Here is a 24110-nt window from a genome sequence, read left to right as displayed (position 1 = left end):
TAAATTTATTTTGAATCTAATGGAAATTATGTGCTTGGTTTAGGAAAGCATGAAATGCCCAGTTGGGTGGTTGAAACTGACAACAAGAATTAGCAACAATAGCAAAAGAAATCAGAACATGCAACAATATGCTAGTAAAGCATTCAAGGGCCATTGTGGGACACTGGTACCCAATAGTGTCCATTGATTTCCATGAGCATGTTATGACTGATATGATGGTTTGAGGTAGGGATATGCCTTGGTTTTTGGACCTTCCAATGTGATGAAAGCTTGTTGAGGGATGGACTGCCCAGGATGGGGGTACCAGTGGAACTTGGAAGGTGTGTGACTGCATAGAAAGGGGTGACCGGATTACCTGAGGGACTGTGTAGCAAAGAAGGGAAGGTCAGGGATGATTTTTTTTTGTCATTAGCATTGCTATATGGAATCAGATGCACATTGGGAGTGCACCCTGGAACAATGAGCTGGTAACTTTTCATTGAGAGGACAAGTGGCGTAGGATTATAGTGTTGGAAATTAGATACAGATTTGACCTTGCAGTGGATTCTAGACTTCCTGGGAAGGAGTTGAATCCTGGTATTATATTTAATGGTGGAGGCGTGAGCCTTTAGATTCCCTTGTTGCAGATGTAGACATCACATCCTTTTATTTTTTGGTTGAGAAAATGTGCATATGTATATATGTGTATTATTGTAGATACTATATCGAGATGGATTTATAAAGCTCCATAGACAATATGACTATTTGTTGGGTGAAGAAAATGTGTATATGTGTATATGTGGTTATTATTGTAAATACTGTAGTGAGTTGTGTTTTGAAGCTTCAGTAAATGGTATGTTTGTCATGTTTTAGCATATGGTCATTGTAAATATTGCGACAAGCTAAGTTATAAATCTCCATGGTTAATATCTTCAGTTGCAGCGGTCTTGCTTATTATAGGTGTCATTGAACACCGAGGATGGTCTTCCCCCAAGGGGGAGGGTTGTGTAACATCCCTCGTTAAAAATTCATGTAAAAAATATAATACCAAGGTCATGGGACACATATTCCAAGTTGAATGGTGAGAAAAACATCCCATTGGGGTGTCACTTAGGTTTATTAATGGCTAAAGGAATTTGGAAAAGACAATGAAAAAGGCTTTGGAAAGGCAAAAGGAATTATTTGAAATTTATTTATGGAAATAATGGAATTTAGGAGAAAAGGAAAGTGAAAGGTCACAGGTTGCATATGAGAAGGAAAATGAAGGAAAATAATGGAAATTGAAGAAATAGAGGCCTCATTGATAAAAAGGCTTATGAGGACCAATGGGCATGCTTGGTCAGTGTAGATTTTTTCCAATTTAGTTTTGGAGCCCTCATTTTATTCTCTCTCTCACATTCTCTGGGACACTTATAGTTTTCTTGGAGCACTCTTGGAGAGTGTGGCATACTTGGATGCTTGGAGAAAGATGTCAAAGGAAGATCAGAAAAGCACAAGAGGACATCAGGATCAACAACTACAACAAGTTTTTCTTGTAGGTACCAAGTTGGATGTATGTTTTCCTCACTAGTTTTGGCATGAACAGAATATGCATGTGGTTTCTTGGTTATGATCTGTCATTAGAATGGAGGAATTCCTAGATTTAAAGTGGATTTGCCTAGCCTTGCCATTTCCTAGATAACCATGGTGTTGTGGGTTCACTTCCTATTTTTTTTCTTCGATTGGTTCTCATGTTCCTTTAGTTGTAGGTTGAATTACTAGTTCTTGCAGACTTGGTTGGAAAAACGTTATGGATCCTTGTAACAACTTGGGTTGAGTTACTAGTCCTGAAGCCTTGGTTGGACACACGATCTGGAGCCCTTGTTGGGTTGAGTTAATAGTCCTGGAGCCTTGGTTGGAACAACATTTTAGAGCCCAATGGTAGATGTGGGTTGAGTTACTAGTCCTGGAAGCCTTTATTTAAACAAAAAAATCTGGAGCCTAGAAAGGCCTAGGTAGAGACCAATTTGGTGATGGTTTGTGATGTCCAACCGTGAGGTGGAATCACTATTTGATGGGTTCAGGTGGTTTGGAATCTAGAAACCCTGGGTCAATTTTTATGGATTGTTCCATGAGATCTCACGTTCATGCTTGGAATATGGCACGAACATGGTTGGCCTTTGCATCATTAATATGAGGTTATTTCTCCTTGTTAATTTGTGAGTATTATACTGGTTTATATTTTGATTATATGGTTGTTGTTTCCTTGATATTTCTGTTGTTATTGTGCTGGTTATGAACATGTATTATGGTAGTGGATATATATGAATCTCTTCATGTTTTTACTTGTAAATGAATGAACAATGTATCTGTGGCCTAATACATGAAATTATAGCTAATGTGTTGAGGCATCAATGCTTCTTAGCAATTCTCAGATAAGTATGAGACCTCTATGTTAGTTCTACTGTTAAGACCTGTAGCTTTCATGTTTGATGAAATTCTTATCATGGCTAGCAGGGTTCCAGTCTAGTCCTTGTTGATGTTTTGCAAATGTATCTTTGTTTTTCTATGAAATTTCATTTCTAAAGGTGTCATTGAATTTTGGGAAATGACCTGGGCTCAGGGCCTAAAAAAGTGGCATAAATCCCAGGTCACAAGCACAACACTGGGGGAAATAGTCCCCAGAAGCTCCCTTTCCCTTACTGTGGGAGCTTCTGGAGCCTTCTAGATGCACCCTTGTCCATATCAAGGGACTGTCCAGAGTTTTGATCCACTAAAACTTTAGTTGGTATCAGGGGATGGTTACCTGAGTGGTTGGGATGGCTCCTGGGAGTTCTGTTGTTGATGTGGAAGGTCAGTGTGATGTGTTCTTTCAATTCCACTTCCTTAGTTGACACATAGGGAGTCAAATCATATCATAATAACTTCTTGTCACATGTTTACCCCAATTGGCTAGTTACTTGGGTAGATGTGGAAGGAGGGTGTTACATCAACCTATTCCGTTAGTATTTGGTACCCCTCAAGTTCTACTTACCTAGCCTTTAAAAGGCACCTTATAGTCTCAACCACTTAGGAAAGGTACTCCTCAATTTTTTATAGGACATAACGTGTATAGTATAGCATAGCCCCAATTGAACCTAAATTATGTCAAGATGATGCAAAATCCCACAGGGAAGTAGTATAGACCTTACTAGGGTTTTCTTCAAGTGCCTTTTCAAGGCCAACATATCCGAACCCAACCATTCCAGCCTTTGCAAGGTTATCCTTCAGCTTGTCAACAAGGTTACGTGTATGTTGGTTACCGAAATCCTCCTTATTCTAGTACCCAGGTTCCTCTTTATCAAAACACTCCTTATCCGAGAACATAAGTACATGTTTCTTAGGATATTCCTTATTATACAGGCTATCCTCCACTAGATTCTAGCCAAAAATACCTTTTGTGGCAACTCTCAAATTGCCATATTTTACATAGCTTACCAACATTCCCATCGCTCATTTGCCTTGGTGGCAAATAATTACCACCAAATTTCCATTCGATATCCAAAAAGGAATTAAGGAGAAGACCCAACAACCCATGTCATGAAATATCATATGTGGTGTTCTTCGAACTACCTTAATGATGATTGATGAGCCTTGGTATTGCAACAAGAATGCTGCAACTCCCAAGGCTACCGACTTTAATTATCAACCTGGGGTTCATATAAAATTAAGAGGTAATGACACTATATGTGTGGCATACAGTGTGTCCTTCCTTTGCTGTCATGATGTAATGGAGTGCATGTATTGAAGCCAAATCCTAAATTAATTGCAGAGAATGAAATGTTAGAAATGAAACCTTAACCTATTGCAAGAAAGAAAGTACAAGGAAAGACACTGAAATCAAATGCTAAAACACACCATTTTCTAACTAACTGCTAAGAGGCTTTGCTTCAAAAGAATGCTAAGTTAACATATACAAAATCCTAGTATCCTAAGCATGTAGATTCAAACCATCAAACCTTCTACTGTTGTGCATGTAAATGAATAAAATAAATTTGTTTTTCTTTTTGTCATTTTTTCATGTGAGAGTGTGAAAGCTAATCTCTTTTGGTGATGTGGAAGGTGGCTTGGAGATGATGGTGAATGGTCAAAAGGCTTGGGAGACAAGTAGGGACCCTTTTCTAACTTCCTAGATGTTTTTTTTCTCAATTCGGCCTGAAAACATGCCACTATAGGAAAACCTACAGGATCCCCTAAAAACCTACAATATCCCTTAAAAACCTACAAGATACAACAAAGAGCAAAAGGATGGATGTTGAAGGTGATGGAAATCTTAGGGAAGGTACTTGGTGGGTGGAATGGAGTGAGGAAATGCCTAGGATCACTAAGAACTCAATACCAAGGTTGGGAGATGGTTGGATTTTCTCAACATGCTTGGAGGAGTTTCCATGAAAAATGATGAAATTGGTGAGGGTATTAGTGAAAGGGGGGAATGATTATGGATGGATGAAGTTGGAAGGAGCTTGCTTACTATGAGATATCTCTCTACTTTTAAAACACCTGCACTACATCAATTAATGATATTTTCCCAAAAATCATGTAAACAAGAAGAATTTCAATGAGATAGAAAAACAAAGTTTAATGAGCTAGCTGTCTACTTCATGCATGAGGAAAATTTGTAGACTAAGATGAAATCATTGATGAGACCTACTGTAAGACTGAAGATAGAAGAAATGGAAAGAAAATCCTACCCTTGAAAACTAGCAAAATGCTGACCTAAGTGAGGAGAAGGAGGTTTAAAATGGTCTTGATGGCATGGAGGTCAAGTAGAGGCCTAATCCCAGCTTCAATGATGATTTTTCTCAATTCGGGCTCAAAATAGGATTTCCTATAGGACGCTACATGATTTCTTACAAGTTGTTACATGTTTACTATATGAACTTATAATTCATCGAATGACTAAGAAAATCAAATCAAAATTTGATGGGACAGTTTTTGTTATTAACTAGGATGTCGTAGGTCCCCATTCCAAGTGGAATCACTCAAAAATACATTTTTTAACCCATGCTAAAAAAATAGAAAAACATTACTAGTTGAAAATCTAGAAATTCGAGAACTAGAGAGCTAGTAAATCTAAAAAATTCCTAACCAAATCAAGTGCAAATGCAATGCGGTGATTGTTGTTATGAACTAAAGTTTTTTGTGCTCTAATGCAAGTGGAACCAAATCGATTGAATCTTGTTAGAATGTGATAAAAAATAGAATAAATTTACTGTTCTTTACTAAAAAGGAGGTCCAACAATCTAGATTTGGGAATAAGAAGACTAATCCAAGCAGCTCAATGATTACTATGAAATTCCAAAGCTTTTCCATGGATGAAATAATGATTGTGATCCTGCAAAAGAACTTACATCAACCATTTAACTCAATCCTACAACAAGAAATCATTAATAATAAATGCAGAAATAGAAAGAAATAAAAACAAGAGATGCATGTGAATAAGAAGCGAAAAGAAGGAAAGAAAATGATACAAAAGGGCTCTGAGGTTCCTGGGATTTCCAAGCCCAAGGAAACTCAGACACCTATGGAGGAGAACAAGATTTAAAAGCTAAACATGACACCAATCTTCATTATTTTCATCAATAGAATTACATCCCTGCAAGAAAATACAATGGAGCTGCAAAAATACAAGCTCTCTCCACAATAACACTAATGAAAATCTATCCTTAGAGGAAAATTCAACTTGGTACTTATACAAAATTATTATGAATCATTCCCCATGAATGGAGGAATATTTCCCTGTTACACTAAAAAATGTCACCTTGACTACTTACAGTTAGTATGGCTCAAATCAACAAGTCATGCTACCCTCTTAGGCAAGTCTCATGCCTCTGTTATCCATCTCAAACTCAAAGAAGAGAGAAAGTCTTGTAAAAATCATGTTTATCTCTGGGGTCGCAGGTTCTCTCTAGCCTTACCTGCGGGGACGCTGACCATGTTCACAAAATCTGCATCCATAGACGCTCTGTATGTTAAGGGACAGGTGCGTCCCTCTGTAAAAGGCAAAATGCGCGAGTTTTATCTTGAAAAAGTTACTTGTGGTTACTCCTAGAACATTCTAGAGGTCGGTTTGATGAAATGGATGCGCCTCCAGTTGGTTCATGTATCTCTATTAAGGGGGAACTTATCCCATCAATAAGGGAGCTATCCCACCCAAAGAGGGGGATGATCCCATTGATAGTGGACCTGAATAACCTCTTTACAGCACTATAAATAAAGGCATTGAGCCAGAAGGAGGAGAGGTTGGAGCTATACATTTTCTTTGGGTAAATGCTGCAGGATTTAGGTCTTCCATTAGAGCCTTTGTGAGGAGAGATTGTCTTCACTTGATTCTACTTGGGAGAGGGTGAGCTTTGTCAAAGTAGAGGAAAACCCTTGATGGACCCTGGGAGGAACTTGCACAACACCAAGGCCAGGTTGTAAGAGTTTCTTTGTTTCGTTATTAATACAAACTGGTTTATTTTTCTCAATAGCTTGTGTTAATGAGTTATTTCATGTGTTCCTTGGTCTGCATGTTGAATATATGTTTTATTATATGAAATGCAAGTGCTTGGTAATTGTTTGATTGTTTGTGGTTGCAGGAATTGACTTGAAGGAGGAGCTCATCCGGATCGTCAAGAACGGACTTCAACAACAGCGTTTTGGAATAAGGTAAGCCTAAACACTTGTAGTTTTCATGTTGTAAAAGGTGTATTTAGAGAAAGATCACTCCATTTTGTCTTGTTTGTCATTAGAATGTCTTAGACTTCTAGGAAGGTCAGTCGTGTCCGCACCCTTGACGGATTCCGTGTGACAAATTGGCGACTCCGCTGGGGAATCCATTAATGAGAGAGTCTTTTCCTTTATATGAACTTTGCTTTGAGAAAATCATTTTTATTTTCTGGTTTTTGACTGTGAGAATTAGTATTTGGGTGGCTTAGCTGTAGATTTAGTTGGCTTTAGTTTTTCTTCCTTTTTCCAGAAAGACGCAGTCTCTGTGTGCTGCACAGTGCGTCCTTGGACGCGCTGTTGTCGACTGCACAGTGCGGGGCCGCACCTGTGACAACGGGTGGCCTGCGTCTTCCTGTAAAAGTTAAGAAAATTCCATTTTTGCCTTAAATTACTTTTAGATTTTGTTTTTTCTTAGTGTTTTCTGCCCAGATCCTTTAGTACCCTGTCAAGAATTCTCACCTGAACTCGTTTTGTGAGCTTTGAGTGTTTTAGTGGTTTTCAACGAAGTTTAGACCTAGGGTTTGATTTTTGGAAAGGCTTTGTAGTGACTTTGAGCTTAGAAAGTTGTCCAGCCTTAGATATCTCTGGTTAGTCAACCTTCTTAGAAGTTGAGCCTGCCGTAAAGTCTCCTTGTTTGAGCAACTTGTCATTTGAGTTGTTTTGGGTCAAATTTCGAATTGCTTGTTTTTAAAGTATTGATTTCCATTTTCAAAAAGGACAAAAAGATTAGAATTTTGTTTTGACTAGTTTTTGGTTCTGCAATAAGCTAGTCCTTGATTTGATTGTGATCAAGTAAAACACCTTAGAAATAATCATTGTTAGTTTTGGCCTCGTTAAGATTGCTTAGAGTAAATTTGCCTTTAGTTTGCTTATGAGTGCATTTTCATAGATTTTAAGAGTTGTTAAGATTGTTTTTTTGGTTATATTAGATTTATTTGCTTTATTAAAAGAAAAATACAAAAACATCTTCTTAAAAAGTCTTGTTTCAAGTAGATTTTTGTTTTCAAAAGAAGAAAAGAGTTTTTTTCGTGCATGTAAAGAGAAGTTATGTTTTTATGCTTGGAAAAGAAAAACGAATTGTTTCTTTGATTGTCTTCAATTAAGAAGTTGCTTTTATAAAGATTGCATTCTCTCAACTTTTTAGTTAAGCAATTCATCGAAAAAGTAAAGTAGTGGATAAATCATTTTAGGTGCATTTTGTAGTGGTTTCGAGTCGAGTCAACATACCACTAGTTTCACTTCCATCACCTTTTGACTTAAGAAACAACCTTAAAAGTAACGCTTAAATTAAAATCAATCTAGTAATCTTTATTTTTCTAGGGCTCTGAAGCACCAACATAGCTTAGGCTAGGGTCTTGGAGTAGGTGAGTACTTAACTCTCCAAGACTACAAAACCAAACAGATAGTCTATCTTGAGTAGAACAAATCCAATTGTTTCAGTTACATTCTGGGAAAGCTCCTCTTAAAGGAGAAACACGAGCTCGTGTCCGAACCAGTGAGGGGATCATTCCTCCCTCGTTGGGAACGACGCCAGGCAGTACGTATTACAAACGGTAAACCTCGGATTAACCATTGTCGAGGAGCCAGGGGTCACTTATCGGTAAACCTTGGATTGTTGTCAAGGAGCCGGTAAGGGGATTGGAGCTTGCTACTCTGCCCTTGCGTGCTGTCGGAGTTTAGACTGTTCCCCCAGGTGTAATTGTTGTGATTGGTAACCTTAGTGGCCATAATATCTAGGATTCTACCCAAGGTGACGGTGGAGGGAAGGTCCCACTGTACCTGGAGCAGACGTCGGTTATACTCACTTGGATTTTCTGGGGGGTTCGCTTCACTTCGAGACGGTTAAAGTGGAGGAACTTGGTCCAGTCTATTCATTAAGCAGGTTGCCGGGGTAACTGTTCCACCCACTATTTCTGTACTGAATCCTGCGAGGTTGGGCCTAATCACCAACTAGCGCTTTTGGTCCGGAAGACTACTGTTTGTGTGTGGTTTGACGCTCTAGATTATTTAGGCGTGTGCTTCAAATTTGATTGGTTCTTTAGAAGACTTTAGGTGGTTTGATTTGAAATTTTTTACTTTGATTTCGTGTGTTGTAGTTAAAATCTTTAATTGTGGCGGAATTACCGAGACAGTCCCGTAGACTTCGGGGCAAGTCTCCTGAGATTGTTACCGGGATAGATTTGTTAAGAAAACTCCGTAAATCGCGGGGTGAATCTCCTGAAAACATTCCGGGTCATTTAGAAGGGTTAAAGGTCCTTGTAACTCCTCCTAGTGGCAGTAGAGTAGGTTCACCTGAAGAAGGAGAATCTTCTTTGGTAGTCCATCCAGATTACCAAAGATTAGAAACAGGTTACAATCCCGAAGCTGTTACAGTTTCCGAGCTTGCTGGTAGTTTTTCATCTGCCAGTGAAACAGGCGAAGAACCTGAAATTTCAGAACCTGTTACTCCAACTCCTAGTGTTCCTGATTCACCAAGAATAGAAAGAATTATCACCGAAAATCTTCCTGTTGGATTAATTGCTATAGAAGAACTTGTTCCAGAGGAAGAAATAGGCGTTTCTGATTCTGAAGATCTAATTACCCTTGATCTAAGGGAGCGTGAATCCATCTTTTACAGTCCTCCTAGAAGTGAGTCTTGGTACCTTGCATTAACCAATTTTTTAGACAACTCAGTAGGTTTTTCTACACCTCGTACTCCGGTTCCACCTAGAGGAATTCATTCTCCTGTAAATATGTCTGGTCAGTCGTCTGTGTTTTCACAAAGTCCTGAATCATTTTTACATGGCGGTCCTTCTGTTCCTACTGGGTATCAGTCACTTTCTGGTACCTTTGCGGGAGCATCTCCTCAACCTGTTGATCATGGGTTATTAGTTGGAAACAGTGGTAATGTACCATTGAGTATAGGTGAAGTTTATATGATGTCAGGTTCAACTCCCATTAACCAACCTCAAGGTGGCCAATTACCGCCTGGGGGGCAACCTTCGTTAATGCCTGGGGGGCAACCTCAAGGTACTTCATTTGTGACTGGGGGGCAACCTCAAGGGTATCAACCCCAAGGGTATCAACCCCAGCCTCAATACGTACCCCAAAGTCAACCTCAGTATCAGTATCAACCTCAAGGATGGCAACCTCAAGGATGGCAACCCCAAGGGTATCAACCCCAAGGGTATCAACCTCAAGGATACCAACCTCAAGGTCAAGGTCAACCCCAGTATTCGTATTTACCTCAAGGTTATCAACCTACGGGTCAATACCCTGGTCAAGGTTATCAACCACCTCAAGGGCAATCATATGGGACTACACCTTACAGTTATCAACCCTATCCTCAATACGGCTATGGATCTCAGTATCCTCAACCTGTTACGAGTCAATACCCTGGAATGTTAACATGGGATCCGTCACAGGGTCAACAGATGTCGCAACCAAGTATACAGTCGGTACCTCAAGCAGGACAACCTGCAGTTCCTGGTCCACCCCAGCAACCGCAACCTGTCCAGTCAAGTGTTCAGACCCCTGTAACTTCTGTAGTTACTCAGCCGCCAATTGCACCGAGTACTCCACCTCACACGGCTGCAGCAGCTACCGCTTCATCTACCATGCTTACATCTGGAGTATCGGCAGCTCCGGTTTCTACTGTCCCTGTAACCGTTCCTCAGACATCTGTACCGTTGTCTGGACCCACGGTTCAAACCACAGTCCAGATGCCTGCAGGTCAACCTGGTACAAGTACGGTTGTTACTACTCAACCTCAATTTGTTCAACCTCCGTACCAGGGACAGTATCAACCTGGTCAAGCTGCCCAACAACCGGTTTACCAGTATCAACCGTATCCTGGGTACAATTATCAACCACCTCAACAACCCCAGTACGGTCCGGTTAATCCTGGTTTTCCAGGAGGATATAATATCCCCAATGCGAATCCTGTTCCTAGTTATCCTGGATATCCTCCTCCTGGGGCTGGTATTGTGACTCAGAGTTTCAGAGATCCTAACCGGCAGTTACCATTTATTGCGACTTTAGATTTACCCGACTTGACGCGCCTAACGAACGATCCAATTCAATATCTTCCGTTCTGGCCGCCAATGCCAAATAAGTTGCCCAGCGATATACCCAAGTTCGAAGGTAAGTCTGGAGAGGATCCGTCTAATCACGTGATGACTTACCACCTCTGGTGTGCATCAAATTCCATCTCAGATGATTCTATCCGCTTACGTCTTTTCCAGCGTACACTCATTGGTCTCGCAGCCAAGTGGTACATTGAGTTGCCACGGGCTTCTTTTTACAACTTTAGCCAGTTAGCTACTTCATTCTTAACTCATTTTCAGTTACCAGTCAGATACGATAATGGTACGGAATTATTAACTTCGCTAAAACAATCGACATCCACGTACATTTCTGATCACATCCATGAGTGGAGACGTCGAAGGAGATTAGTGAAAGTTTTTATCCCGGACCAAATTTTAGCTGAATGGTTTGTAAAATCATTATTACCAAGAATTACTGAAGATGTAGCTAAGGCCGGCGTAGTTACTGAGGAGCAAGTCATTGCTCAGGCACAATACCTTGACTTAGTTTACACTCAGTCGGGTACGTTACACGAGAAAATTCCGGATCTTCCAAAGTCAAACCAAATCGCTGCTGCTCCTTCGGGATCTCATGCCGCTGATGGTATGATCGGTATCGTGACTACGAAGAGTAAGAAGAAGTCTTCCAAGACCTCCAATACTCCAATTATCACTTTGCCTGATTCTCCGACAGGAGAGTCTTCTCCTCCTGAACTTACCGCCGACATTCACGCTGTAGAGTCATCTACGGCCAAATCCAAAAACGGTGGAAAGAAGAAAGGAAAGAAGAAGGCTAAAGCAGACAAGGCTCCAAAGGAGAAAACGGAAAAGTCGGAAACTAATGACGAAAAGCGCAAACCTCGTTATCCTTGTCTCATTTGTGAAGAAGATCATTTTACGAGAGACTGCCCTCATCGGGCCGAGGTAGTGAAAATAGTTAAAGGTTCTCCGACTCCTGCTGTGTTAAAGAATCCATTCCCCGAGCAGGAAAATAAGATGATAGGTTCTTCTTCGAATGCCAGTGAAGAACCCATTTTGATGATGTCTCATGTCAGGATTGCGACTCGATCGCAAGATTATGGTAGTAAGGCTCCTGTTGATGGTAAAGAAGCAGAATCTTCTAACTCTAACCCATCAACCTCAGCTCCTGGTTCCGATCCACTACAGATCGAAAAACCTAACCCAGACTTAGTGATTAAGCCGCCCGCCAAGGGTGTACTTCGAAGGTCTGCTTTCAATCCACATGCGAGAGCAGCCCAGAATTACAACATTGTTGAAGACTTAGCTGTTTCACCTTCAGCAATGTCGGCACTCGAAGTGCTGCAATCATGTCCAGCGCAACGAAAATTGCTTTTGTCGGCTATTGGAGCTGTCGATGTTCAGGACCCGAACCTAATGATCTTTGATCTAGAAAGTAGTACACCGCGTCTCCCCCATCAAATGGCTTTCCAAATTCCAGTGATAGTCAAAAACAGGCCTATTCATCGGACTGTGATTGATGAGGGAGCTTCTACGTGTATTATGTCGATTCAATGTTGGAGATCGCTTGGTTCTCCTTCGTTGAACCAATCCCCCACCATCCTTAAGGCCTTTGATGGCCGTGGGTTCCGTCCGTTTGGTATTCTACAAGAATTGCCTATAGGGGTCGAAGGTAAAACCGTTAGTCTGGATGTGGAAGTGGTTGATGCCCCTCTAGACTACAACCTTCTTTTGGGTCGAAGTTGGTCATATGCTATGACAGCGGTCGTTTCATCGGTCTTCAGAGTCATTAAGTTTCCACATAACGGTAAGATCGTGACTATTGATCAGCTGACATACTTTTCATCCGACCCAACCTCTTTAGAAACTATCCAGCATGTTGGTAAAACGACAATCCCTTATAGGGACATTGGTGTAGGTTTAGTTAAGGATTCCGGTTTACTGGGAACTTTTCCTCTCCCTCCACTCAATGCAGACCCTTCGTTCGCAACAATTCATATGATCACGTCAGAAAACATTATTTATGATGATCCTTGGTATGTTCCCTCTGACTCTGAGCTAGACTCACTCGGTGATGTTATGCCGTTGAGTCCGTATGAGATTGCTTTTCATTCAACCGACCAAATGAATGTGGTCAGTGAAGAGTCACTTTTCACCTCACCCTTAGAACGGATAACGTTTCCCGAAGAAGTGTCATCTGACGAACAACTTCGCGAAATCCTAAGTGTAGATGATCTACCATGGGACGATCTCCATCACAGATCTTCGTTTTTACCTAAGGATGATGCCTTTGAAAATGATTTTTCATCTATCTTTACCGCTGAATATGTCAAAGACGCTCAGGATCCAACGAAACATTCTGATTCAGAGCTGAATTTAGGGAATATTTCTCGTACTATTCCCATTGATATTTCAGTGAAGCCCGGAATCAAGGAGAACATTCATATAGGTGCCGCATGTACTGACGAAGAAATTGAAACTTACAAGGCCCTATTCCAAGAATTCCGCGACGTGTTTGCCTGGTCTTACGAAGAAATGCCGGGAATTGATCCTGCCATTGTTGTTCATGAAATCAAAACCTACCCGGATGCTAAACCCATTCGGCAACGGTTGCGTCAGATTCACCCTCGAAAAGCAGCTGCAATCAAAGCCGAAGTCGAAAAGCTGTTGAAAGCAGGTTTCATTTATCCGATCCCGTTAACGGATTGGGTATCGAATATTGTTCCCGTCAATAAAAAACAAGGAACAATAAGAATCTGTATCGATTATAGGGATATCAATCGAGCTTGTCCAAAAGACAACTATCCTACGCCTTATATCGATCAAATTATTGATGATTGTGCCGGAAGTGAGATGTTTTCCTTCATGGATGGTTTCTCGGGTATAATCAAATCAATATTCTACCTGCCGATCAACCAAAAACGGCATTCATTTGTCCATGGGGGACATTTGCTTATTGCAAATTACCTTTTGGCCTTAAGAATGCCGGTGCTACTTTTCAACGGGCCATGTCTTATGCATTTCATGACATCAAGCACATTGTGCAACCCTATCTCGATGATTTGCCTGCTCATTCTTTACACCGAGCTGATCACCTTGTCCATTTACGAGCAATCTTTATGAGGTGTAGGCATTATCGAATTCGGTTGAATCCCCACAAGTGTGTTTTCTGTATAGAAACAGGTCGATTGCTGGGATTTGTTGTTTCCAAAACCGGCATTCGCGTCGATCCCTCGAAAGTCGAGGCTATCATCCAATTGCCTCCTCCTTCGAGTTTGCGCCAACTCCAAAGTTTGCAAGGGAAAGCAAACTTTTTACGCCGATTCATCCCTAACTACGCCGAGGTCACTAAAGGTTTTACACGGTTGTTGAAACAGAACGTACAATTCTTTTGGGACGAGATTGCTCAACAATCTTTTGATGCACTGAAACACGCGTTGACCCATGCACCGTTATTGCATCCTCCCAACTACAACCAGGACTACTTCTTATACCTCGCAGCTTCGCATTCCACCATTGGAATGGTGTTAGTTCAAGAAGATGAATTCAAGGCAGAGCATGTGATATATTACCTTAGCAGAACCTTAAATCCAACTGAGTTAAAATATTCGCATGTGGAGAAATTGGCCCTGGCAGCCGTTCAAGCTGTCCAGCGTTTTCGTCACTACATTCTTCTCCGCAAAACTACTGTTATTTCGGATTGCAACCCTATGATTTATATATTGACAAAACAACTGCTAGGGGGCAAGTACTCTAAATGGATCGTCATCCTGCAAGAGTTCGACTTGGAGTTTGAGAAGTCCAAGTCTAAGAAATCTTTAGTCTTCGCGGAATTGATGTGTGATTTCCCGAGTGCTGACACAGAGACTGTGGCAGAGGAGTCCATTGCGGACGAATCTTTGTTTCTTATTAGCACTGTAGATCCGTGGTATGGGGATATAATCATCTATCTCCAAACCCAAACCTTTCGGCCTGAAACTTCCAAGGAAAACCGTCGAAAAATTCGGTTTCAATCCCAGCAATACAGAATTATTGGAGATACACTTTATCGCCTGGGGGCAGACTTAGTTTTTCGACGTTGTTTAACTCACGATGAGGCTGAGAGAGTTTTGAATGATTGTCACTCTGGAGCATGTGGCGGTCATATGTCTGGGTATGCCACAGCTCAGAAGGTGTTGCGCGCTGGCTATTTCTGGCCGTCTATGTTTAAAGATTGTATCCTTGCCGTCAGAAAATGCCACAACTGTCAAGTGTTTGATCGCAAGATGCGCGCTCCACCTGCTCCTCTCCACCCTATAATTGCCGCTGGTCCATTCGCCAAATGGGGCATTGACTTTATTACTTGTAACCCTCACTCGGCCGGGGGGCATGCGTATATCATCCTTGCGGTTGATTATTTTACTAAGTGGGCCGAGGCGATGCCTACATTCGACGCAAGCGGCAAGACAGCTGCACTTTTCGTATTCAATCATATCATAACTAGGTTTGGTGTCCCACAAGCAATCATTACGGACCATGGAAGCCATTTTCGAAATGTCATGATGACTGAACTTACAAGCCAGCTTGGTTTGCGCCACGATAGCTCTACACCTTATTATCCGCAAGCCAACGGTTTGGTTGAGTCAATCAACAAAGTTCTAGTCGTCATGATTCGACGGATCATTGGTATCCATCGAACGAATTGGCATAACATGTTATTTTCGGCACTATGGGCATATCGAACTTCAGTGAAAAATTCAACAGGTTTCACCCCTTTTCAGCTAGTTTATGGCTTAGAAGCTGTGTTACCTATTGAGTGCGAAATCCCATCACTTCAAATGGCTGTCGAATTACTTCCAGCTACTTCCGAAGAGGAGAAACGGTTGTTATACTTAGCTAAATTAGATGAGACTCGACGTGACGCTACTTTAGCTATCGAGACTCACGCGAAACGAATGAAAGCTCAGTACGATAAAAATGTAACCCCTCGAAGTTTTTCGGAAGGAGACCTAGTACTATTATATGATCAAGCGAACGATAAGCTAGGTGCTGGAAAATTCGTTCCCATGTGGCATGGGCCCTACATTGTAAAGCGAAAGCTAGCAAAAGGGGCTTATGAGTTAGTTGATTTTGATGGGGACTCTTTGGGCAAACCCAGAAATGGACTTTACCTAAAGAGGTATTATGCTTAAAATGATGGATGGAGAAATTTTTAGATAGGTTAGATTTCCTTTCTAGCTAGCAAGTGTGTTAGTTTAGTCAGTGTGCTTAGCTTAGCAAGTGTGGTTTTTCGTCATTATTTTGGCTCATCTTGGTTTTACTCTTGATATTGTAGATGTCGACGCCTCTCCAAACATACATTGGATTTGCTGATGGTGCTTGTCGTAGTACACGGAATATCTCTTCCGCAGCTTGGGTTATCTATTCACCCTCTGACGAGTTAGTTTCTATGCATGGGGTAAGCCTCGGTCAAACAACGAATAACATTGCAGAATACAGTGCAGTGGTTGAATTATTATCCGAATCTATTTCATTTGGAATTCGACGTTTGATAGTGAGGTTAGATTCTGAACTTGTTGTATTACAGCTTAATAGAGTTTATGCCATTAGAAATCCTGTGTTATTAAGGTTGTTTTTGAGAGTGCGTCTCTTGGAACGTGAATTTGATTACATTGAATATCAACATATTCCAAGGTCTTTGAATACATTAGCAGATGCAATTGCTTCTCGAGTGTTGGACAGACATTTATAATAATCATGCAAGTAAATTTAAAGACATTTCATCATACATGTTAAACAAGATAAGCCGATAATAGTGATATATAGATATAGATAGAAGTGTGTCCAAAAATATATACATCGTCTTCGATCATAGGTTTAACACACCTTATGATCGGCAAAATGATAGTGCAAAAAGTCAAAAATGTCACATGTGACTACAAAAGTGACTAGTCAATCACTGGTGGTGCTCTCTGTACGACACCACTGCGCGGGCTATCTTGCGCAGAAATCTCCTAAACGGTCCAGGGACTGCGACCACGAAGCGCTGAAGCCTCATTGGAATATCATCCATAGTAGTCTCAGGTATATCTGCCGTGAGACGCTCTAGATCATGCTCCAAATCGGCTAGTACTTCTGCTGTCGCATCCTGTAAGGCCGGTGCCGGTGCAGCTGGATGTCGTCTGTCGTAAGGCCGGAGATTGGCTGGACGCTGTGGTCCAACATCTGCATTTTTAAAATTTTACTGTTACTTTGAGACGATATATATGAAAAATAAAAAATACATAATTAGAAAACTTGTGAAAATGAAAGTACCTCTGTCATCCCATTGTTCTCCCTGTGGAAGAACCATGTCCGGATCACCTCTGAAATCCATTCCGGCATATGGAAAGTCTTGTATCACAAAAAGCTGGCCCTCTAGCCAGTCGAAGTAACTGTCCGAGAATCGAACCACTGCAGCACCCTCGTCAGGATGCCGGGCCATCACCGCAACCCATCGAACAAGCTTTGGCTCCCGAGGACCCAAGTCATCAACAGTGAGTTGCTGAGGGATCAGCATAGGAACTCTCTCCAAGGCAAAGCTCACGACTAGAGGCCCATATCCAAAAGTCTTTAGTCGTCCGTTCTTTGCCTTGGTTAGTTGGCTCTTCATATGAGCCGACACAGCTTCGCACCAGTTGAAGATGGTGCCTTGGTAACAGTCAACTGCCATCCGCATTTGGGATCCGGAGGCAATGTGCAAGGCGGCCGCGCCACAAATCCTAGTGACCGTAAATGCAATAACTCTAAGTTCCGCCAGAGCGATGTGCTTTATCTCCACGCCTTTTTTATGGCGAGTCCCTGGTCTGCACCACTCCTCGCGGAGATCATCAAGGGATTGGCCACCCGGCCTGGTCCCCGCAAGGTTGAGTTGCTCACCTCTGTTTGGCAAGCCAGTGAGAAAGTATACATCCGAGGGCTCTATCTCGAGCTGGTGCCCTCCAATGTAAAAGCATTGATCTTGAACGTTCCATCGCTCAACCAGCCATTCCAAAAATCTTACCTGGCCCCTCATGCCCGGTATGGTCCAATATTTGTACAATCCACATGTTCTTAAGGCATCCAGAGAGGGTTGGTGGTTAATCGCAGCTTCATCGTCTTCTACGTGCTCTCTCTCTCTCCAGTCTAACATGTTTTGGGCCCTGCACATCAAAAGAGTCAATTAGAAATTAATTTGAGAAAATTTGGTGGTTTTTTGAGAGAGTTAGGGTTTTGAAATGCGCCCTTTGCGGAAGACGCACCCCGGCTTTTTAGCACAGGGCGTCCGGACGCAGCTCGCCTGAAGGCGGACTGCGTCCCCAGACCTTTTTCCCGTGTGAGAAAAAGTCGGGGGACGCGGGTCACCCGAAGGGCACCTGCGTCCGCCGAGGGGCGCATTTTGAACCCAAAACCCCCCCAAAAAATGAAACAGAGACCAAAAACAAAAAACTAAACGGATAAAAATGAAGAGTGGGATGTGTAAAATACCTCGGTGAAGCGGCGTTCGATTCCGACGGTCAGATTTTCCGCAGCAACCACGGGAAGTTTCTTGTCAAAAGCTCCTTTTTCAACCTCAACAGTGAAACGGTAAAAATGACATGGTAAAAGGTCTTTTTATAGGTTTTTTGGATGAATTAGTTCATTTTTTACCATGAAAAGATGTTTTCAAATGTATTTTTGCCTATTTTAAACAGGTATGAGTAATGTGTCGCTTTTGTGCAGGACGAAGGGATTTCGAGGGAAATTGTAATTTTTCACAAACAAAATTTCAGAGTCATCTTTTAAGCCCTTTTCTGACTCCTAAAACATGAAAAGATCGCCGAGTGTTTCTTTTTCACTCGTTAAAACGGAATTAAAAGACGGTCCCCTTTTAGCTCTTTTCTGACCGCAAAATCAGGAAAAGATTGCCGGGTTTTTGTCGTTTCAAACTCGATAAGGAAATAAAACGACGTGTCTTTGATCGCTTTTTACTTTTCAGGTCAACGATACTATTATGAAAGTACTCCTTGGTCGCAAGATCAAGCGGTTCCCCCAGGTATTATTTTATACTTTTTCGGGCTTGAGGGACACAAATATACGAAAAAGTTCAACGTGGAGTTTCCTTAAGTTTTTCAGACTCTCTAAAATTGAAAAACGCCGAGTTTCTCCTATACTGGGCTCGTTAAACTTTTACAGTAAAGGACCTGTTCAATTACAAACAGGAACGAACCACTCCTTCCTAGGGTTCGCATTTAAACTAGGTTGGACTCGTCCGAAGGATGAGCTTATAATCAAGCATATGTTATCCTCCTCAAGCTTGTTAAAAATAAAGAGGTACTTGCCAGAAATGGTGGGGGAAAAAAGAGAAGAATGAACCTATTTGTCACCTTTTGCCTCAGAAGAAACTTTATTACCGCTCTTGAACACGACACTTTTCATTCACCTGGGTTGGGAAATCTTTTACCTCACAGTTGACTAAATCACTTTGAAAATCTTTAACCGGGTTCAGGGATCAACTTTGAGTTATTCGTCACCAAACCATCTGTTGTGTCGTTATGTGTTCAAGAGGTCTGCAAGCAAAACTTTCATCTGCAAAATACTTGTCATCCATTTGACCATCCCTGAGTCAGTCCTTACAGCAACATTTCTTCAACTTGAACAATGATTTCGTGTTGCGGGCTTGCCTGCAACGGGTCGCTTTCTATCGACATCGACACATTATCTAGAAAGATGACTTAGGAATCGACAGTACCTTGAAGTCTGCATGCATCAATGGCAGGTTTCTCGCCTTTGACGTCAGTTTACATCATTGACTTTCGATCAGAGGATTCCGTGAAGTGTTCGACATCAAAACATCTATTCACATTTCACGGGTTGTGCTTGGTACTTTGAGAACCATTGACATTACTGGTGGTTTCTCTCACACTTGTTAACAGTTTACATCATTGACTGGTAATCAAGTGGTTTCTACCATGTTCGACATCGAATCATTTAATCACATGACTAGAATCGTACCAATTCGGGAAGTAGAAATGAAGACCCTGGATCTAGTTTCTACCATCCAGGCTGCGAGGAGTTTTGTATTCATTGTCTATGTAGACTTATCATAAACAGATGGCTGCGTCCATACTGTGTCTACAAAAGTCTATAAAAATAATGTACTGCAAGATCATTCCTGTATCAGGATAGTTAGTCCATTAGTTAAAGTTTTGAATCTGAGTATGGGAATGCCTACCTCAGTGATGATATAATCTTATCCATGTATTTTGTGTTGAAAATTGCAGGTTCCAACCAGGCCATCCACAAGGCAATCCTTGAAATGATAAAGCGCTTCACCCTTCCTAGAATTACAAAACCCTATTCTATTCCAGGCTTCGCACTTTAGGGGGCAATCTGTTACACTAAAAAATGTCACCTTGACTACTTACAGTTAGTATGGCTCAAATCAACAAGTCATGCTACCCTCTTAGGCAAGTCTCATGCCTCTGTTATCCATCTCAAACTCAAAGAAGAGAGAAAGTCTTGTAAAAATCATGTTTATCTCTGGGGTCGCAGGTTCTCTCTAGCCTTACCTGCGGGGACGCTGACCATGTTCACAAAATCTGCGTCCATAGACGCTCTGTATGTTAAGGGACAGGTGCGTCCCTCTGTAAAAGGCAAAATGCGCGAGTTTTATCTTGAAAAAGTTACTTGTGGTTACTTCTAGAACATTCTAGAGGTCGGTTTGATGAAATGGATGCGCCTCCAGTTGGTTCATGTATCTCTATTAAGGGGGAACTTATCCCATCAATAAGGGAGCTATCCCACCCAAAGAGGGGGATGATCCCATTGATAGTGGACCTGAATAACCTCTTTACAGCACTATAAATAAAGGCATTGAGCCAGAAGGAGGAGAGGTTGGAGCTATACATTTTCTTTGGGTAAATGCTGCAGGATTTAGGTCTTCCATTAGAGCCTTTGTGAGGAGAGATTGTCTTCACTTGATTCTACTTGGGAGAGGGTGAGCTTTGTCAAAGTAGAGGAAAACCCTTGATGGACCCTGGGAGGAACTTGCACAACACCAAGGCCAGGTTGTAAGAGTTTCTTTGTTTCGTTATTAATACAAACTGGTTTATTTTTCTCAATAGCTTGTGTTAATGAGTTATTTCATGTGTTCCTTGGTCTGCATGTTGAATATATGTTTTATTATATGAAATGCAAGTGCTTGGTAATTGTTTGATTGTTTGTGGTTGCAGGAATTGACTTGAAGGAGGAGCTCATCCGGATCGTCAAGAACGGACTTCAACAACAGCGTTTTGGAATAAGGTAAGCCTAAACACTTGTAGTTTTCATGTTGTAAAAGGTGTATTTAGAGAAAGATAACTCCATTTTGTCTTGTTTGTCATTAGAATGTCTTAGACTTCTAGGAAGGTCAGTCGTGTCCGCACCCTTGACGGATTCCGTGTGACATTCCCTACCAAAATCCCTTGATTAGTGGATCTGGTCCCCAATACTAGGAATCTGCATTAAATGGAAGGGAACATTGTTGGGTCCCTATAATACTAGTGTTTGCCCCATTACTATTGTAGTTGTACCCCTTATTAATATTGTTGTGCACCTATTATCCTCATATTGTTATTATTGTGCCCCATAGAATCCCTCTATTGTTATTTTTGTGGCTTTATATTATTATTGTTAGGTCGGCTGGGTTATATTGTGACTCCTTAGACTCCTATATATAGAAAGGAGGTTTTTTCATTTGAATCATCCAATAATTGATCATTTATGTAATGTAAAGGAGGTTTCCCCCTCGAAGAGAGGGAATTCTAAGGCGTTGATCTATCTTTTCTTGAGCTGGTTTAATAACATTTGGTATCAGAGCTTTGGATTTTAGGGTTTCACTGCTCCAAACAGGTCATCGTGGAATTTTCACTATAACTTTTTTTTTCCGTGATGTTTCGGAAGCAAAAAAAAAACCTATTTGAGAAAAGATCGCACTAAATATCGGGTCCGAATTTCAGAGCTTTTTGCGCTATATTTGCAGAGATATAATCTAAGGAAGTTGCTCTTCTTGCAAACTCCTGAATTTCATTCCAAACAGGTGACCTTGGAAAAATCGTTATAAATTTCTCTCTGAGCATCTGATTGAAATTTCGTCAAAAGGCACAGAAAGAGGATGGACGGTAGTTTCTTGTATATATTTTTTTCAGAGCCAAAGCTCGAAACAATGACTCATGGAACATTGTACAAGTTCGCTCTACTGAACTAGTCTATAATCAGGTCACTGTGGGAGATTTTGCATAACTCTTCCTTGGAGAACCCAATTTGGATCAGATTGGTGGCATTGGAAAGAGGACACAGAGGGATACTGTAGGTCACAATTTCACAACTGGATGAGCTAAAAGTACAAAGATACATCAGAGGCAATATCGAGCTCCTACAAAGTGAAAAAAGGTGTGTAGATTCTTTTAAATTTTTGCTTAAGATTGGTTTGAAAATTTATTTTGAAGGAATTCAAGGGGCATAGTAGAACATTATTATCAGTAACAGCTACCCCGAGGAAAGAAAATTCAAACACCTAGTAAGGAACCTGAAATCCCTAGCATGACTCATGAAGAAGAGGAAGAAATGCTACATGGTATATCAAAATTACAAGAATAAGTGCAACAAATGTCACGCTCACAAAAGCTAACAGAAGCTAAGATAAATGGCATGGAATCTAAGATAAATTGCATGGAAGCTAAGATGTATTATTGGAAGATAGACTTAAAGATAGACATGGAAGAATTGGAGATAAATATGAATAAGTTGCTGCAAGAAAGGGTCACTAATGGTGAAAGGGTAGTAAAGGAAACTCATGATGAGAACAAGAGAAATGTTAATCATGATTCCATAGACCCTAATGTTGGATCGAAGACCCACCATATTCCAAAATTTGATATGAGGAAGTTTGATGGCAAGGATCCTGCAACATGGATATTACAAATGGAGCATTTTTTCAATCTCAATAATGTGCAAAACACAGAAAAGGTACGCATTGCAACTTTATATTTGGAACCAAATCAGTTTGTATGGTATCAATGGCTTTGCTCTCGTAAACAAATTATCACTTGGGAAATTTTTACGGAAGAATTGATAGCACATTATGAGGATACAAAAAGCAACACTTTTTTTAGCCAATTGATAAGTCTCAAACAAAAGGGTTCAATAATGGAGCACATTGAGGAGTTCCAAAAATTGAACATAAGGGTAAAAAATATTCTAGAGGAGCATAGGATTGATGTGTTCATAGGGACTTTAAAGGATAATATCCACCATGATGTTCGCCTTTGGGAACCTGATTCATTACAGAAGGCATTCAAATCAGCCAGAAAAATGGAAAGCAAAATTATGGCAACTAGGAAGCATACCACTCACAACTATAAAGATGGAAGTGTTGTTGCCCATAGTCTTCCACAACCTATAAGGTTGACACCACAACAATTGGAAGAAAAAAGAGCAAAAAGGCTTTGTTATAATTGTGATAGCAAATACACTAAAGGTCATAAGTGTGCTAAAAAATAAATTATTCTACATAGATTGTGAAGAGGAAGAAGAAAAAGAGCAAGAAAGGTCAAAAGAAGAGGATATACTCCAAGAACAAAGCCTAGATAAAGAAGAAATGAATCCAACCATATCTTGTAATGCATTGGCAGGAATTACCACTCCTCAAACCATCAAGATAGAAGGACAAATCAAGAAGAAAAAGGTAATAGTGTTGATTGATTAAGGAAGTACCCACAATTTTGTTCATTGTAAGGTAGCAAAAGAATTGAATTGCTTCTTATATCCAGCACCAAAGTGTCAAGTGATGGTTGCAAATGGAGGAACAATAAATTGCTCTAGAAAGTGCCATAATATCAAGCTATCGATGGGAGAATATGTATTGACTAGCCCAATACTTTCCATTCCAATGGGAGGTGCTAATGTTGTACTAAGAGTCCAATGGCTACAATCCTTGGGTACAATAACTTTTAATTTTCAAGAAATTTTCATGAAATTTTTTGTGGAAGGAAAGGAAGTGGAATTAAGGGGTATTTCAGGGAAACCAGGAAAGATAATCACCTCTAACGGTATGACAAAGCTTCTAAAAAAGGAACAAAGAGGTGTAATTGCACAATTATGTTTGCTAGATGTTCCAATATTGGAATCATCTATTTCTCCAGATCACCAAAAAGTCTTGGACAATCATTCCAAGGTATTTGAGTCTCCCAAAGGTCTCCCACCTGTTCGTGATCATGATCATGCTATTCATCTGATTCCAGGAAGTATTCCTCCAAACATCAGGCCATATAGATATCCCTATGCCTAAAAGAGTGAAAAGAACGTATGGTTACAGAAATGCTAGAGGTTGTTATAATTCAA

This window comes from Pinus tabuliformis, chromosome 1_1 (genome assembly GCF_031772625.1).
Source record: "Pinus tabuliformis cultivar Carrire ecotype Pingquan chromosome 1_1, CPIR1, whole genome shotgun sequence".
Taxonomy (NCBI): domain Eukaryota; kingdom Viridiplantae; phylum Streptophyta; class Pinopsida; order Pinales; family Pinaceae; genus Pinus; species Pinus tabuliformis.
Note: the sequence above shows the minus strand (reverse complement) of the source record.